The sequence below is a fragment of the Montipora foliosa genome, unplaced genomic scaffold (assembly GCF_036669935.1).
Source record: "Montipora foliosa isolate CH-2021 unplaced genomic scaffold, ASM3666993v2 scaffold_427, whole genome shotgun sequence".
In the NCBI taxonomy this organism is placed as follows: Eukaryota; Metazoa; Cnidaria; class Anthozoa; order Scleractinia; family Acroporidae; genus Montipora; species Montipora foliosa.
In genome coordinates this window covers 494,959-512,500 of record NW_027179731.1, presented here as the reverse complement: position 1 = coordinate 512,500, position 17,542 = coordinate 494,959, and positions in this window count along the sequence as shown.

Below are 17,542 nucleotides of genomic sequence, written 5' to 3'. Positions count from 1 at the left end.
GAATCAAAATGACTCACCTCTGGTGTATTCTTGTGCCTTTTGGAGTTTATTTTACAGTTTCGGGAAGTCTGTGTTTTCAATGTTCTAAAACGTCTTAGAACATTGAAAACAGTGGTCGGACTTCCCGAAACTGTAAAATAAACTCCAAAAGGCACAGGAAGACACCGGAGGTGAGTCATTTTTAGTCATTTTATTGAATGAACGTTAAATTGAGCATTTTTAGGGCTTCATAATCGACTTAATTTTATTTCCCATACAAAGTCTTATAACACGTTTTAAATTCTCAACGGCTGTCTGTAGTGACGCGAGCTTGGGCTGCCTATGGACTAAGCAGCATTTTTTAAACTGTTTAAAGATTTCAGCTATACCCCATTGGCACCCTTTGTTTCAATAATTATTATTTTCATCGAGTGTGGGTAAGTACATCAGCAAACTCCTGGTAATAGTGAAGAACCTTGTCACTTCATAATATGTAGTCAGAGAGGCATTTCATATCTTATGCATTATATTGTAAGTCAGATCTTATTAAGAGATACTTTGCGAGCACCATCTGGATTCTCATCTCTTATCCTCTCTTTGGCTATTATGTACACAAAGCAATTCATTAGGCAATGGAAAATTAATGATGAAATGGTATATGAAATGAATCATATATGAACTGCGGATATGAAATCAAGTGAAGCTATGATCTTCGCAGTTATGAGAGCAATTTTTGCAATTGCGTAGAGAAGCCTGGAAATTTCAGGACTTCAACGGGGTTTGAACCCGTGACCTCGCGACTCCGGTGCGACGCTCTAACCAACTGAGATATGAAGCCACTGGCGTTGTGAGCTGGTCATTTGTGGGTTCCAATGGTCCCGTGAGGAATGAATCAATGATGAAATGGTATATGAAATGAATCATAGCTTCACTTGATTTCATATCCGCAGTTCATATATGATTCATTTCATATACCATTTCATCATTGATTCATTCCTCACGGGACCATTGGAACCCACAAATGACCAGCTCCCAACGTCAGTGGCTTCATATCTCAGTTGGTTAGAGCGTCGCACCGGAATCGCGAGGTCGCGGATTCAAACCCCGTTGAAGTCCTGAAGTTTTCAGGCTTCTCTATGCAATTGCAAAAATTGTTCTCATAACTGCGAAGATCATAGCTTCACTTCAATGGAAAATTGTTGTTTAACGTCACGTCATTTTAAGTATTTGGCCAGTTCCGTAATGTTCAGATTGCTATTAGCTAATGATTTGAAACTTACGGTAACTTTAATTTGTAGTTTGATTGTTTGTTCTTATTAGGCGCGAAGGTACCGGTGCTTCCTTCTCAGCGCACTCTAAACACAGGTGCCCCAAGCTCAGTATGAGGGAATATAAGGATTTGTATGGGATGACAAGACCTGAGACATGACAGGATAATTTTACGAAAAAAATTCTTAATTAAAAAAGCCTAACCTTATTGCCATTGCCATTGCCTCGGCAACCATCGTCTGGCGAAAACCGTATTGCAGGAGCCAGGAGTAACTCTTCAACAGTCTGGCGAAAACCGTATGCAAATAAGATGACTGCGGTAGCAGATTTTAAATCTCTAGATTTTAGTGACCAGGTATTCTAGAATCTAGCCCCCAAACGAATCGATAAAACGATGGAAAAGAGCTTCTTGAAAAATCAACAACACTCGGCGACCGTTGAGTTTCTGCTTGGTAACCTAGTCAAAAGACTCGCGGGGGTCCACACTTTCGCTTTGACACCTGGGGTCCCCTTAGAGATAAGATGAGGTCAGTTTGCACGTGAAATTTTCTTTATCTTCAAATGCTCTCGATAAAATTGCACTGGCTTCTGGTAGGCTTTCTACATGATGTTCATAATTACTCAATACCCTTCGAACGAAAGTTGATTCGTACATCAGAACAGGTGATGATCTAATCTAAGATGTAGAATTACAAAACTTACTATGAATTCCATTGGAAAAATGAATTTGAAGTTGTATACTCAGCCTTCTCAGCTTCTACCGAGCTTCCATTGTCGATCGGACACTTCATCAGTTTTGAGGCCATTTTTTAAAAACGCGAAGTACATAATTTTTTTTTTCAAATTTTGTAAACATGAGAAAGAGAGATTTTGATCGGCCGCTTGGGACAATTCGCTCTAAGGGGTTCCCTGGGTGGCAAAGCGAAAGTGTGGACAGCAAATTGCGGTCTAGTACCCCTGCGATTCAAAAATGAAATGCTACACGTACCTGGATCATCCCTTTTCCTGACTCAGCAGAAGAACAAACTTCACACAAAATTCCATAGCTTTTCCACTCGTACTTGTTAAGGGAAGACCGTTCATAAAAACTTCAACTTGCCCTCTCTCAGTTGTTAAAACCGTCCACAATATCTCTTTGGTAGGCCTCATTTTGAAATTTCAACTAGCTTTCAATACTCGACGCGGAGAGTACGTGTATGGCTGACTTCACACGCTCATTTGCATTGGGCCGGAAATCATTAAAAGTTGAGACATTTGACAGCTGTTGCGAAGTGACTGACCGTAACTCTAGATCTTGAATTCGTACGTGTCGGCTATCGCAATCATTCTGCTATCGGGAGCAGAACAAACACATTTTACACAACTATGAGGAGCAACGAACTCGCCTATGATGGTGATCGAATTCGCCCAGGTAGGCGAGTTCACCAGTAGGCGTAGGCGAATTGGCGTAGGCGAGTTGACCGGATACCAACTCAGGTCTAAAACGGAGAAGTCGAGTAGTCACGATTTATCAATTGATTCATTTGAGCTATTTGAACATAGTTTAGATTCTACATGGTCCAGCCAGTTCTCACACAGCATGACACCAAGAGGACAAGTCAATTTTCCGTAAACCAGAAATCTTCACGGTGCCAATATATTTGAAGTATTTGATGAAAGCGCCACCTCTGGTGAGTAAGATGCTCTCTAAAAATTATTTCCAAGGGCAAGTGGACGTTATTTTTTTTGGCCTGTTCTGAATTGTCTCTTTACATTCCCAGACACTCTAATGTTTTTTAATCACGAAGAGGTGCCATATTCACAATTACTGTATGCTTACAATATCAGTGAGCATACTAAGTATAATATAAGCGGGCGCTGATTCGCGTTTTTGTGCTTTTGTGCATCAGGTCATGATGTTTGATAGTATATCAAAGACGATTGCGTTTTTATACTAGAGACTCATAATTCGTCTGGGACGAACGTCTGGAACTTGGGCAAACATTTTTTCTGCCTCCGTTAAATTCGTCTAGTATAAAGACCGGCACTGGACGCGTCGTGCGTCTTGGAAGACGAACTAAAGTGCGTCCTTTGGCCGTCTTCATACTAGATGAATTTAAGAGACGCAGAAAAATTGTTTGCCCAAGTTTATCCCAGGCGGATTACGCGATTTTTTGTGGTTCGTCCCGTCTTTACACTAGAGGAATAACATGAGAGACGCATAATTCCTCTGGACGGATTATGCCTCTCTAGTATAAAATCGGCCAATAGTTATTTGATTATGACGCTAAGCTTGTCTAAAGAATACAACAAAGTTTTGTGAAAGAATTAATGCTGCAAACAGTTTCGTTGATGCCTCTTGAATTTGTAAATTAAATTATTTTGTATTCTATTACGTGTTTTCAAGAGTTTTTTGTATACAGGAAGCTATTAAAATCGTATGATGCAAAGTACAGAGAATTCGTATCTTCTGTTTTTATGAAGTCAGATTATCTAAAGTCCTTCCTTTTCAATTTAATAGGTCAGCTGAATTCCATCAAATTTTCCAGATCCAGGGCATATTTTTAATAATCTTTTCTTTACGTGTTAAAAGGGTCAGAAATTTGGAAACAATGGCATCAAAGATTCGTAACCCTTCAGTCAGAAATGCTGAACCTTTTCCGTCCAGTTGAGCGGGGTAAGAAATTCTGAACCCTTTCCATCCCAGCTGAAAGGGGTCAGAAATGGTGAACCTTTTCTCGTCCCTGTTGGATGGGGTCAAAAATTCTAAACCCTTTCCCGTTCCTGTTGAATGGGGTCAGAAATTCTGAACCTTTTCTCGTCCCTGTTAGATGAGGTCAGAAATTCTAAACCCTTTTCCGTCCTTGTTGAACAGAGTCAGAAATTCTGAACCTTTTCCCGTCCCTGTTGCATGGGGTCAGAAATTCTGACCCTTTTCCATCCCAGCTGAAAGGGGTCAGACATCCTAAACCCTTTTCCGTCCCTGTTGAATGAGGTCAGAAATTCTGAACCTTTTTCCGTCCCTATTGAATGGGTTCAGACATTCTGAACCTTTTTCCGTCCCAGTTGAACGGGGTAAGAAATTCTGAACCCTTTTCCGTCCCAGTTGAACGGGGTTAGAAATTCTGATCCTTTTCCCTTCCCTGTTGGATGGGGTCAGAAATTCTGAACCCTTCTCCGTCCCAGCTGAAAGGGGTCAGAAATTCTGAACCTTTTCTCGTCCCTCTTGGATGGGGTCAGAAATTCTGAACCCTTTTCCGTCCCAGTTGAACGGGGTCAGCAATTATGAACCCTTATCCGTCCCAGCTGACCAGGGTCAGAAATTCTGAACCTTTTTCCGTTCCTGTTGAATAGGGCCAGGCTGATGGTGTAAGAGAATATATTCTGTCGAACTAATTTTGCAGTTCAGTGTGAGCAGTCGTGGCTCAGATGGCTAGTGCGCGGCTTTCGGAGCGTGAGGTCCCCGGTTCTATCCTCGGTGACTTCAACGTCTGTTTCGACTTTCCTTTGATCCGTGTAGCTATAGCTTTAAATCCCCTTAAAACGGAGCACTGACAGAGGGAGGGGGGTAAAGGGCGCACCGTCGGTTTCCATTGATACCAGCCTCGTAGATGAAGGAACTAACGACGTTAATCAAAGTTACTTTACCTTTTACCTTTAATTATAGAATTCCACCTTGAATTTGTGCAAGGAATCTTCATCTCAGAGCAAACAGTGCAAATAATCGGCGGTGAAAGTCAGTAATTTTGTAATTCCATCTAGTTTTCTGTTTTCCCTTGCGGCTAATTTGGCATCTCTTTCCGAACTACCGTAAGAGATTGCTCCCTTCAACGAACAATTTCTGACAAGATGTGCTAGTTCACTCCTAAAGATACGGGATTTTCAGAGTTAACCTTGTAGCTTTCTCCGAAAATCGCTAACTCGTAACGCCACAATTTAGTTTGGAACGGATAATTTTCTTGCTGGTAAAAGCCAAAGGATTTGCTGGGATCATAAATTGACAACGAATGTTCAGTTCAAAAAATAGAATAACGGCCACTTACCAACTGATCATTATCATAAAATTCCAAATGACAGAGTAGATGATGTCATGAAAAGTAAAAGAAATGAGACATGTAAATTCTCTGTTAGAATAAATAATGCTGTATGCATGGCATTAGTTCTTTTACTTAGTCGCCCCAACTATTCGCAGAAAGGTCCTCTTTTACGAAGAGAGGAAACAAGACGAACGGAATTCCGTAGCTTCTAACATTCTAATTGGCATCATGAACACACTTGACGGATTCTGCTGAAGAAGTGTCGGAACGTTGCTAAAAATTTAAAGGAAAAAAAGTTACTCTAAATTTCCCCTCCTTATGAATGACATAATATAGAAAGTGTCCTGGATGACTTACGCAAAAAAAAAGGCTCTGTAAACTAGAGCTACTGCTCGCAACTAATACAAATCTTGTAGATCAATGTTGACCATTGATCAAGTTTGAACATTTTTCTTCTCGACCACTGTTTCAATATCTGCATAGGTCGTAAACCTGGGTCTTCCATGAGATTTCTTGTACGTATGCACTTGTAATTTTCAGTGGTGTATGAGATGATGGCACAGAATCATGGGATAATGTCCGGGGCACGGGAAATGTGTATTTTGTGAGAGGAATTCTGTCTGCCCTTGTGCAACATTGGGACTTCTTCCATTACTGGCCCTCGATAGATTAGCGTTTTCCAAGCGTGCAAGCAGCAGCAGCAAGATAAAGCAATAAACCACAACATTTGCGCTCTTCTTTGCGAAAACTTCGTGTTGTTTATTTTCCTTGTATTATGTGTAGACGGTGTCCGAAAAGATCGAGTGACGGTCGTGCTGTTTGTGGCAGAAAGTTGCAACAAACTAGTTTTCGAAACATACAATACAACACAATATTTGCTTATTTCCACCATTCGCAGACCTCTCTGAATTATTGGTGGGATCAGACAATGCACTCACGAACATACAAGTATACGTGTAGTTATATAAATATAAAGACATTAATATAGTATAGTAGCAATATAGTAAAATCGTATGCGCATAATTACGCACAATTAATATACGACGCATATTTAACTGACACGAATCCTGAGAACCGGGCTGTTTGGCCAAGTAACACATGGCATGATGTTTCTGACCTCAGCGAATACGAAGTTTGCGACGAAACGACCCTGCTAGAAATTAGGGGATAAAGCGGGCTTGCGTGCATAATTTCCGTCACAAATTTCTTGCACGCCAGGTGGCGTCTGGCCTCTAGAGACAGTAGCCCGGCACGCGTGAGGGCGTCCTCGTAGCTCAAGTCAGGACCAAACATGATTCGTAGGGCTCTCTTTTGCACTCTTTCTACCGCCATGCAGAGATACTGCGTTAAGTTTGCAAAAACTACCGATGCATACTCTAGGACAGACCTTAGTTGGGAGCAGTGCACAATCACCAAATCCCCATCTTGTACCCCACAAACTTTCAGTTTTCTAAAGAGCATAGAGGCGACGGTTTCATTTCCCTATTATATAGTCGCAATGAGTCGACCAACTGAGGTCCATAGAAATATACACCCCAAGGAGCTTGAACGATTCCACCGACTCAATAACAGAACCTCCTACCGCTATTGGTTGACTGTAGCAACTATTATAACGCAAAAAATCAACCCGCATCAACTTGCACTTACTAGGGTTCAACTGCATGTTGTTACAATGAGCGAAACATGAGTAAACCATAATTTCCAGTTGTTTTCGTATAGAACTTTCCGCGAGTCAGTCATGAAAGTCATCTGCAGATATTTGCGAAAGTTGCAAAAGGGCTGTTCGAAAACATATCAACTGGACAGACATCTTACCTCGTTGGTTGGACTCCAACTAATGTTTTTCCTATAAGTTTCTTATGTGCTTTACCTTGTAGGTCGTTGTTTTCTCAACCTTGTTAAAATACCAGGAGTTTCAGTTCCATTAAGAAAATACATGTTCACAACCAATGTCATAAGTAGCTCCTCAATCTGTTTGTAAGTTTGGTTGGCATTAACGCGATGCGCAAAAAAAAAAAAAAACCAGCGGCTTTGGTCAAATTATAGTCAGAGTAAACAGCCAGCCGGAATAGGAAGTTGGTATTTTTACCGCGGGAAAAGTTTTAAGAAATAAAGGAACGTTTAAAAATTCTGACAGAGAGTTAGTAAGCTTAACATTTTTGTATTTGCCTTTAGCTATAGTCTCCTTCTTGGTTTCGTGTAGTGTTTGGAGAACCTCCGGATCCCATCTGAAACGTATTTAGTTAAAGTGATGTTTGTTTCAGGGAACTAGAGCTAGATAACTGGTCAAGGTTTTGATTTCAGAATATGCCCAATTTCCTTATCTAATTACTAAAATTAATAACCACTGACTATAGGCATAACAAGGTCAATGACTCCACAAGAGCTTCCACGAGGTCTACTAGCAGTAGCTGACATCTTAAAGATTGTATACATCTCTGACTCTGTAATCTTACAATTCCTAACAATTTATTTCATTCGTCAAGTCCTTTCACATGAAAACATGAGCCCAACAAATTAACCTGCTCCCATCTGTGTAGCTTCATAGACCGAATGCATAAATGGCGGCCAAAAAACTGTTATTTTATTTATGTGCTAATTAGACTCACTAGCCCCGTTTGCATGGACAAAATACAGAAGAAATGTTGCTTGAGAGCAAGGCTAGTGAGTCTAATTAGCACACAAATAAAATAATACATTTTTGTCCACCATTTATGCATTCGGTCTATACCTCAGCTGGAAGAGCATCCCACTGGCATTGCAGAGATCGGGTTTTTGAATCCCTTTGAAGAGACGTGAATTTTTCAGGTGTCTATGGAAGACCATTGTTTAAAATTTCTAGTTAAGGGCGAGGATCACTTCTCTCAAGAATACATGTTGCGAATTGCAATTAACGACAAAATATCTCATCCCTAATAGACAACGATAAGGTAGCTGTAATAAGAAGCACTAAGTAAGAACAAATCCCGATGGATGTCTCCGATAACGAATTATTTAACGAAAGAACCACCAACCGACAGAAAAAATGGAGGTTTTATGTCATACGAAACCTGCATGCCTGCGGGCGGTGCATCTTGCTAGAGAGAGACTCTTGAATCAAATGATTATTGTGCATCACGAATTATTTTGCGTTCAGTATTCTTGGATAGAATGCCGAAATAAAAAGGAAGGGAACGAAGTTTTCTCCAACACCGTTTTGATTGCCATTGAAGTCGCATGCTTCTACATGACCACGTTAAATTCGTGATCACAAACAAAAGACTGGGAAACAAAAAGCTTCAGTCCTTAAATTGGTTGAACCGAACGCATGAAACTAATAGGGTAATTTGATTCGAATAGCCTTGAAAAACGAACACGAAAGCTGCGCTTCGTGTCAGCTTCAAACAGTGCATAATGAGCGAAACTACCTTCTTTACGAATTGTTTGAATTAAGTGCGGACATTTCTTAAGGTGGTAAAAGAGGCTTATGACGAAAGCAGAATGCAGAATACATGGCCACTGTTGTGAACGCATTTTCAGAGTGGGGAAAAATATTCCAAAAATGTTTCGACCCACTTTTCTTACGAATTTACCCTTTATTAAAGCAAACCAACGTAGCTAAAATAACACGAAACTTGAAAAAAAGTAGTAGAAAAAACATCTACAAATAGCCTTGGTTCTTCTTCGTCACCATCTTTAGAAGTCACATGAGATAGCAACGGACCTGCGCAACTTTAGTGCACGTTCCCTGTGAATACCTACAGTCGTGTTATTCTGCGAAGAGTTTTTCTTCAGTGAGAAAAATACGAACTTTAATTTTGCTTCGCAGAAGCAAACAATCCTTTCTTGCCAAATTTCTTTGGACAAGATTGTCAAATTTCTTTCGAACCTCGTGAAGGTTCTATGAGACCTTTTTACTTGGTGCGGCCCCGCCGTGCCTGGAATCACATTTACCAAATCATGGCAGGCACAGAAGGAACTCCATCCGAAATCTTTCACACAAATCCCTTCACAGATACCTCAAGCGGAAAGGAAAAAGCAATCTCAAACCAGGAATGAGGTTCCCTTACCTGAAAAAGGGACATTACCGGTGCCAAACTGCGGCGCTACAAAGGTCGCGAATGTGAACGTAACGTCATGGCCGCCGGCAAAACTTCCCGCGTTGAAACGCCGGAACAAGGGGAGTTGTTGAAATTTGGTAGTATGATCACCAGTTCCATGACCAATTTACACCAAACTTTAACGAAGCAATTTGAAAAATTGCAAAGTACTATGGCAAGACCTTGGTTCGCCGAGCAACATGATCTGTTAGAGAGGAGCTCACAAGAAGAGGGCGGTCACTCAAGTGAAAATGCGGAAATAAGACCCGCTCAAGACGTTGCGAACCAAAACCTGAGAGACGAAGGGATATGTCGCCTTCGTACGACTCAAGTGCCCCCGGTAAACAGGGAAATGAATGACTTGTAAGTCGGCGATTCATAGAGATTGTGATGTTCTAACTACCGTCGAGGAACCGCTAACCAAAAAGGAAGCGACTGATAGCAGAGTCCACGAACGTCTCGCAAAACTGATCAACGAAGTCATGTTCGAGACCAAGAAACCGGACGAGGCAAAAATAAAAGAAGAAGCACATAAGATTCTTCGCCCCGAACCTTGCGAAAGCCTTGTTGTAACGAAAGTTGAGGAGCTGATTTGGAACCACCTTCACTTGACAACGAGATCCTTTGACGCTCGTGTGCAAACTGCGCGGGGTGCTCTTGTTAAAGGAGTGATTGAAATCGCAAAAATGCTTGACGGTATATTGGATTAAAACCCAAGACTACACCAGATAAAAACTAGGAGGTTGAGGCCCATATCTAGACATCTTTTCAAATTAATTGACAAGGGAATGTCAGCTATTGGAATGCTGAGTTATGCAAATTATGAAATTAATTTGCAACGGTTAGAGGCTGTAAAACCTGATGAAAACGAGGACGATGCGTCGTTACACTCGTCGTCACTACCCATAAACAATTTCTTATTTGGAGGAGACTCGAAGACATTGATAAAACGAATCGAGCTCTCAAAAAAAGCTACAGGAAAGTCCCGCGAAAACACCAGGAAAAAATACGACCTGAAGCAATATGGCCGTTCTCAAGAAACTATAAATATTAAAAGCTTGTATTTCCTGGTCCAACTGAGAAGGGCTGGTGTTGGGGCCGAAAGTCTAATTAACTTTAACAGCACGGTTATACGACTTGTTCTTGAGTATGGCGCCCAAGTGTTCCATCACAAACTTCAAAATTACCTCTGTGAAGACCTTGAGAGGGTTCAGAAACGGGCTTTTTCAGTAGTCTAGATAGTCTTGAATTGGAGAGCTTAAGCTTCCGTCGTGTAAAGATGTGTTGCAAACTATTCAATGAAATATCTGATGAACAACACATCTCCACAGCCTTCTGCCTTCGAGAGACGACAGGATTATTCTAGTCCCTGTTGACAATTTCCACGCTGGAAGAAGAAAGTTATTTTGAAACAAAAGTCGGGAGATCACTTCAGACGAGTCTATCTTAGACGCGGTTGCTCATAGCCATATCGATTTGATAGCTAATCCACTTGCCTTGAATTGTCAACAAAGTGCTAGATTAACATGTCTTGTTCATTCAGTAGAAGAAGCAGCCATAGATAATGAAATCGACAGTCTTCTAAAGGAAGGGATAATTGAGTTCTGCTTTTACTGCAACGGACAATTTATATTTCATTCACCCTCACCAAGTTAGTCCGAATACAAAAAAAAATATTTTCTCTCTTATTCGGACGTCGCAAGGAAAACAGAGACAAATACAAGTTGGGTAGCATGTTTCAGGTAGAAAAAGCACCTACGAAGAATGTTTATTCCAAACAATCAGGTACATAAATACCACAAAATAAACGAAAAGACAACGGAAAACAAAGGCAACTAAAATCCCCTGTCTCAAGCAACGTTGAACCTCTCTTGAACCTGCTATTTAACATACATTTCCGTTGCCACATGCATCGGACCTCCAACGACCAAGTGGTTTCAATGACAACTGTTCTTTCGACGACCAGTTATTAAATATCTTAACAACAACTGATAAATGCACGCAAAATTCCCCGACTTATATATAAACACATCTTGACCATCTCTAAAAACACCGGTCTTACTCTCAGGAAGTCTGATGAAAGGCGGATGTGGAGAGGCTCATTCGCTCAGAAAAGACCGACAAAGGAAAGAACAAACAAAGCAGCAAACCTTAAACCTTTAAAAGTAGCATTATTTTGGGCTCTTCAATTTAGGGCCCTGGATCATAATATTTGGCACACTGCTGCACATCTGCCAGGGAAGGATAATATACTGACAGATCAAGAATCACGTTCTTTTCATGACAGAACAGAATAGCATTTACACAAAGCTATATTTACAAACATTGTTAGTCTACGGGGGCCATATGAGATAGATTTATTTGCATCCAGACTAAGTAGACAGTTAGTCACTTATATATCCTGGAGGGGGATCCTGAAGCCTCATACATAGATGCGTTTTCGATACCATGGACGAACAAAGGTTATTATGCTTTTCCCCCTTTTTCTATCATTAACAGATGTCTCCAGAAAATCTCACAAGACAATGCAGAGGGAGTCCTTTTAGTACCAATATGACCAACACAGAAATTTTTTGTAACAGTGCTAACTCATCATCACTCAATCCGCTGACAAAAAAAGGTGCAGCTGATGGCTTGTCATGTATCGGGAGGTTTGAAAACAAAAGCCATTTCTGATGAGATGGAACAAAGAAACAGTGTGACTCTTACCTTAAAAGGTGATGGGCACAATTGTGTTGTGAGAGGCAGATTAATCGAGCTGAAGTCACTGTAAACGACACCCTTGTGTTTCCTCCTAGCCTGTGTAAGGCGGGGCTAAAGTACAGTGCTATTAACACAGCCCACACGCTGTGCTCTCTCCTGTCTACACTTTGACAGCAGATGAACAGTTGGTAGCCGCCCTCTCATAACTAGGTTCTTGAAAGGAGTGTACGAGTCGAGGCCAATTCAAAGTAGATATTTGCCTGTCTGGAATGTACAGAACATTTTTAACATGTTTAGAAGCTGGAGTACGAATGAGGCACTTTCAATGAGTGATCTCTTTCCGAAAACGGCTATGTTAATTTCCCTAGTTTCTGCGCAGAGAGTATAATCACTACACCTGTTAGACACAGCTAGTATGATCCAGCAAGACACTAGCATAAATTTTCAGCTGGGGATAATTAAACACAGCAAACCTAGAGTAAAATCAACTTGTACTGAATTTCAAGCATATCCCCAAGATAACAGGTTATGTGTTGTCAAGACATTGAAATGCTTCTCATTGTTTGAGGGGAGAAGAAACTAGACTGTTCATAACCTAATCCAAACTATGCAGCTAGTGCTAGTGTGGTTATCTGATCTTGCACAATACTTTCAGCGGGTAAACAACTATCACACATGCAGATTTGTTCGACATGAATTCCTTCAATCCACAAACAACTGAAAGATAAGACTTTTTCCAAAGCCAGTGGAAGAACTGCCAATAGATGTTTTCTCGAAAACAGGGTCGACATGGCTTCTTTCTGTTCCGATTACAATATCAACGATATTTTCAGTCCAGAGAGATCCGAAATAGCTTCTTCGAAGGCCGAATCTAAGCTTCGCAACTCTGCCGTGAAAGAACCGGAAGAAAAATATGCGTTTGATTGACAGGAGGTGATCACCGCACCAATCAGAGTCCCCGTCCAATTAAATTAACGGGTTTGCCAAACGAACAATTGGTGCATGCAGGCGCATTTCTCTTCCATTTCCCTTCCACCACTACCTTTTCCTATTGTCCTCCTCTCACTCACGCCTCTGTTAGTCTCGCTATCCAGATTGTCGGCCAAAGCAAAAATACACCTGCTTTGCAGGTTATATTTATTGGGCACCAGCAGCGGTTTTGGCTTTTTCGCCTCTGTTTTATCCCCCGCAAAGGATGGCATTAAACGAGATGCAAATGAGGTGTCTGGTAGTTGGTGGAATTGTTATGCAGGGTGAAAGGTATCAAAGGAAGGAAAAAGGGGGTTTAACGAATGAGAAAATGTATACATTTTTCGAAGAAAATATTGAAGAGGCCTAGCGCCACTTGACTGCATAAATCAATTAACAAACACATGGATGAATACTTTATACAATGTTTTTTTCTAAATTATAGGAATTTGCACGTGTATACCAGAGTTTTTAAGCACATCAACTGTGTTTTCGAGAGTGGTTTGTCAGGTCGCTTAGCGAGTGACAACCGTAAATTCCGTGAAAACAGATCCTTTCCCAACTCGCTTAAAGTTAAGCGAGTTGACAAATTTCAATAGAATTCTCATTAAATTTAAGCCATCAAACCAGGCAGCTTAAGAGAGTTGCCAATGAGGAGTCGCTTGCGGTTATTCAAATCGGAAATACAAGAAGCATGATTATTATCTGGTTTTCATTAGTTTCGGGCAACAACCAGTTGTCTAAGGAAACCAAGAAGCGTCCTTTCCTCTCCTGCCTACATCTCCAGCACTATCCTAAGAATCCTTGCCGATCCCAACGTCAGTATAGATCTCTGAATCAGTTCAATGGATGTGTCTACACCAATGGTCCACAGATTTTCTTTTAAACTCAGTGGTATTGTTCCCAACCCCCCTACCACTATGCGTATCACCTTTGTTCTTACTTCTATCTTTCGCCCGGACTTCTGTCGCAAGGTCTTGATATTTTTCTACTTTCTCACCTTCGTTTGCTCTCACCCTTTCATCTTCCCGGATTTCCACGTCTATGATTTGGCAGCTCTTCTCACTTTTATCAATGATTAATAAATCCGGTCTCCTAGCCTCGATCTCACGGTCTGTCCGTACACTAAAGTCCCACAGCATCTTATAATCCTCATTTTCAAGTACACTCTCCGGGACGCAGTCATACCAGTTCAGTGAACTGCCCTAGCTACATTGTCATGCCTCTTTTTGTATTCCTTCGGCGCCAGTTATTATTATTATTATTATTGCGTTCGACGAACGCTTCCTAATTTCCTGGGTCTCCTGTGAACGCTAGCGAAAGCTCTGAAGTTTTTTTGGGCTTTCTATCGGGCGGGCAGTTGTGACATCACATTCTCGTTGCGCAAAGGATTCTGCCTAGTGCGACACAAAATTCTGTCTTCTTCGCGAACATCCGGTGTTGGCGGACGTGTTGTTGAAGAATTTCGTAGCTGCTGCTGTTTTCTCGGTAAGTTATTTTCTCAATGTTGTTGAAGAATTTCGTAGCTGCTTATCAAAGCCTGAGGGAAACGTGTGCCATTTCTGGACCTTGTACGTCAACCATGGCGTGTTTGTATGATTTTAGCTAAATTCATTGAACTTCGAACGCACTTATTAATCTTTGATTACTCCTAGTTATTATTATTATTATTATTATTATTATTATTATTATTATTGTATTGGCACGTGCTCTCTCCTCATTTGATGCCTCCCTCATTTGTCATGCCTCCCCAGGAATGTCAAGCGAGATGACGGCTGTCGTGAAAACACGGTCATTGACAGGGTGAATTATTTGAAACGGTGCAATGTTGTATAAGGCGAATAAACAGCATTTTTCAACAGTCTTAATAGGTTTCCCATTGGCGGAGCTGACCTTAATATGATTTAGTTTACCAACTTTCTAGATGCCACAAAATGAGATACTGTTCAACCTTATCCTTCATTTATGATTTATTTGAGATAAGTGATACAAAAAATTAAATATAAAGGAAGTTAAATAGCCAGTTCGGTCATCCTTTGAGATCCCTGCTGCCGAAGAAAAAAAAGAATCCCGCCCAATAATGTAATTGAGCATAATATATTTTCGCTTACAGATATACAGTGCAAATCGTATATGTAGTATGTACAATCTCAATAAAGATTGTTGTTTTTGTTGTGTAAAGTCGTCATGTCTTAGTCGATGCCGTGTCCTCAGGGAAATGTTGCAGGTCAAACAGTCTGTTCAACAGGTACTTCCGCTTACTTACAGAAGCTGCTACAGCATCCATGTAATCCATTTCATCGTATTCCATAAAGCGACGTGGTACCACCTTAGATATTGTAAATATAAGTGTGGTAGCTGATATAAGTGTGGTAGCTGACACAAATGTTCTTGCACCTGTTCTTCCCACGTCGAATTCATGTCATTATTATTTTTTCTCGTAGTTTATCCCAAGGATCTACTTCAACATTTTCTGTGTCACTCTCTGTATCGCCGCCGTTAGTTTCTTCCTCACTTTCGCTTCAGTGATGCTCTGAGTAATCACTGAGTAGCTCTGAGCAACGTCGAGTACTCAATGAGCAGGTTATCGACTTTCTACGCGCCCAAGGCTGGGAGGTGAGCGACCTTTGGAAGTGGGAGAAATTTGGTTAAATTCTGGAGGCTCTCGGCCTTAAGCGGTGTTGGAAATTGCACGCCTTGTATATTTATATTGTATGTGACGATGCGTGGGATCTGAAGAGAAAATCGAAGCGTCCCAGAAACCCATCAAATCACTCAGGACAATGCATAAAATAGCAGGTGAGTGAACTTTATTTATCTAGCTGTCCATAAAATGAATTTTCGAAAAGAAGTATCATAGTTAAGTAGAGTACGATCGTCTGGGTGAGTGTAGTCCTGAGAGGGACTGTTTGAGGTAATATTGACTGACGTTTCCGATCGACAACCTGAGTGGAAGTCATCTTCAGAGTCAAGTGATTTGTGTAACGTCAGTAGATACTATAAGAACTCCGGTCGTAGATGTCATTGGTCAACTTATTCGTGATGTTATTGGTCTACTGTCAGTTGATCCTGGATGTAATTGGCTAGGAAGACTAACAGTGATAGGTACGTTTCGATCAATCTATAGGTCAAAGGTCTGTACGTGTATCGTAGAATACGTTGGGTAGTACTGTGAGAGTAAATCAGTGTGTTGTTTAACTGTTAATCGTAGCTTAGTCGTTTTTGTAAGGTAGTGATGGGCCTGTGAGCAACAAGGATGTTGTAAGGCTGTAGGATCCTAGCGATAATTTCACAATTTCCTTTGTTGTAGGGTATAGTCACTGTAGTGGTAGGTGCCACGTTAGTGTTTGTTGGGTTAGGTTCTGTAGGGTACGTGTTGCGTGTAACGAGGCCTTATGTTCGTCTGCTATGCTGTTGTGTGAGTCACAAACCAGTAGCGCGCGTCTCGGTAAGGTCCGTATTGTTGTAGCCTTGTGTGATGTAAGGTTGTAAGATGATTCGTCAAGGAAGCTGTCAGTGTGGGTGCGTTTCCTGTAAACTGTCGTCTGCATTCTGTTGTTGTCACAAATGACCAAGCAGTCGAGAAAAGGAATCTTACCATTATCTCACATCTCTCACATAGGTTGTCTGCCTGTGGTGACACAGAAAATGATGTATCACGCGAAAGACGAGACTGTCAATGCGTCACGTCGGCGAAAATACTGTTATAGACATTTTTTGTTTTGTTTTTAGCAAAGAAGCGAAACATTATGAATGAATGAACGAAATAAAGTAACTTAACTCATCTTGCTTATTTTCTTTAGTCTTTTCGAGCTTTTCTTTGGTTTGGGACGTTGTTGTTTGAGAGGCCTTCCTAAAACGAAGTCAAGGCGGGCCACAGCGATTCATGGAGAAATGTACTTGAAAGCATTTTTCTCGATAAAAACCGAGTTCGCTGAGCAGTTTTTTCTTCCCACGAAAAGAACTTAGTTTGTGTTCCTCTCTGTCTGTTCAGCTTGCTGAAAACATCGTCCTTTCGGCTCGAATGAGAAAAAAAGTCTTCACATTTCTAGACCGGACAGTTGTCCGCCGATGCTTGTGCTCGTCTTTTCAAGTACGGGACTGAAATTACGGATCTTGTTCGTGTGCAATTGCCACCTAGCTCTCCGGCACACAGTCGGATCCGGTCCTTGAAAGTATAACACTCTCTCTTCAGTCCACGTATGTTTTCATGAACAGGATTTAATTCTTTCAGATTTTTGAGCAACGAGTGATGCTCATTTTGAGTAACACATTTAAAAGTAATGCATTTTGAGTGGGAATGCAAGCACAACGATCGCCAAAATCTCGAAAGGTCTCAGAGTTGTTCCCTCATTTTTTGTCGCAGTTAATCCCACAAAGTGAGTAAGGAGCACGCTTGTTGTCCTTGTTGTGCTCAGAGACTGCTCCAAGTGAGGCCCACACTTTAATACGGTCGCTTAGACTACAAGAAGTCAAGCGAGTCCCCGTCTCATGGTGTGTTACATATTTTCAAAAAATGCATCCTTC